The sequence below is a fragment of the Hipposideros armiger genome, unplaced genomic scaffold (genome assembly GCF_001890085.2).
Source record: "Hipposideros armiger isolate ML-2016 unplaced genomic scaffold, ASM189008v1 scaffold_860, whole genome shotgun sequence".
Taxonomy (NCBI): Eukaryota; Metazoa; Chordata; class Mammalia; order Chiroptera; family Hipposideridae; genus Hipposideros; species Hipposideros armiger.
In genome coordinates this window covers 282,250-284,284 of record NW_017732210.1, presented here as the reverse complement: position 1 = coordinate 284,284, position 2,035 = coordinate 282,250, and the positions used below count along the sequence as shown (strand labels likewise).

Below are 2,035 nucleotides of genomic sequence, written 5' to 3'. Positions count from 1 at the left end.
TTGCAAATGACAGAAAACTTAATCCCACTGAGTTAAGCCCAAAAAACGATATTGGCCACATCTCATTTTATGCCTCCATTCACTCCATCTCACCCTGAATCTAGGGGCTCAGATGATATCATTAAGGCCTAGTGTCTGTTTTCCCAGCTCTTAGCTGACTTCCTCTGGGTTCCTTCTATTCTCAAACAGCTCCTCTCCCGGGTGGCAAGCTGGCCACACCAGCTCCAGCCACACACCATTCCAACTTTAAGTGCACAGGGAAGCCTCGGCTCCACCCTCCTGTGTCTCTGGCTCAAATTGGGTCATTTGTTGCCCTCTGAACAAATTATGCAGCCGGGAAAGCAAACACAGGGAGGGAGGAGGCAGGGACAGATCCCCCGAAGCAAAATCATTGTGCTACTGACAGAAAAAGGGCAATGGCTATGGAGAGGCAAGCCGCAGGTAGGCACTGCACGTTTCTCATTAAGCTCCAGGGTGGTCTTGAACTGTGCTTTCCTCTGTTCAAGAAACCAAGACCATAGGTGGGGGAGAGGTAGAAGGCTATGGTTTCATGTCCCCTTTTCCTGACCCACATGCAGGCTCCTGCTGGCACTGCCGTCAGCTGCAGTCCTGTCCAGTTTCTAACCGGAAGCCTGTTCTCTAAGGGGCTCTGCAGTGCATGGTGGGCAGCCCTTTATGATAACCATCATGCAGGAACTCATTTCGATGCCTAGCACAGCCTCTGTTCCCAGGGCGTGCTCCAGAGAGCCTGGGTCTGGCTGCACTGCATGGGCAGCCTGGGTCCTAAGGAGCCTGATCACTGGTCCCTGAGTCATCAAGATCTCTGTGGGGGCTCCTGGCCTTCAGCCAACAGCACCTGCACAGACCAGCTTTGTGACCTCCAGCTGTGGGACTGGGACTAGTCACTAAGCTCTGTGGATGAAAAATGGACCAAATACTAAACCTGACAAGCTCAGGCGAGACGAGCATGGCAGGCCCTACAAACTCAGACCAAATTAACCACATAGGATGGTCTGAACATACAATTTCTAACTAAAAGCGGGTCATGGTAGGTAGTCACATCTTTGGCCTGTAATTTCTTTGACAAAGGTCAATCTTTACCTTAAGTAAGCCTGCCTGTCTATTGTCTTTTTACATCTAAGATAACATATCCTTGGAATGTCAGATAATCCCTTTTCTGGACCCCTCAGGGTACAACCCACTGCACCAAAGCACCAGACCACAGAACCCCTCATTGTTATCTTGTTCCCAGAAGACCATCTCCATGTGCTGTAAAATGTTAATTAACTATCCTGTGTCCACCAATGTAAAAGAATGTGTCTCTGCATTTTACTTTTATCCAATCCCACATTTCTCTGTTTTGTTTTCTCCCACCACCTTAATCAACCACCAACAGATTTCATGTAACCCCTCTTACGTCTCCTCCTTTGATTCTAATGTATAAAATAAGTTGCAAAACTGCCATTCTCCAGAGCATTTTCTCAATCCACTGAGATTTTACTTCCTGGCAATTGTCATCAGTTTGGCTCAGATAAACTAATTAAAGTCCTCTACACGTTTGGACGTTTCTTACTTCAACAGCTCAGAGCCTCCATTTTCTCGTCTACAAAATGGAGTTATAATACCTTTCTCAGCTCCAAATGAAACAACTTGTGAATGTTTAACACGGTTTCTGGGGCCTAGATTAGTACTTATTCAAGCTATCTATGAAGAAGGAACAGCTTGGGTTGTTTTCTTATCTGTCATGGACCAGTACTTGTGTAACATACAGTAAAAATGAATTACTGGAAAAATTAAATTTAAAAAGATATACAAGGGCCGGCCAAGTGGCGCGTTGGTTAAGAACTGGCTTGGGACACCAGAGGGCCCCGGTTCAGATCCCACATACGAGGGCCAGTGACACTGCCCTCTACAGCTAAGATGCTGAACAACAGCTCAACTTGGAGCTGGGCTGCTGTGAGTCGCCGGCGACGGCGTAGGCTGCAGCCCCTGTGGCAGTGGGTTGCCATGGGCTACCGTGTGTAGCCAGCAGCCA

The 2,035-nt window shown here is 47.8% G+C and overlaps 1 long non-coding RNA gene across 1 annotated transcript in view; it reads left to right on the top strand.

Annotated features, from left to right (window-relative positions):
• The first annotated feature begins 352 nt into the window (after positions 1–352).
• LOC109374756 (uncharacterized) overlaps positions 353–2,035 on the top strand; it is a 2,886-nt gene continuing 1,203 nt past the window's right edge. The window contains exon 1 of the long non-coding RNA XR_002122454.1: positions 353–441. This is a non-coding gene — a long non-coding RNA (uncharacterized LOC109374756). The remainder of the gene's footprint in view (positions 442–2,035) is intronic.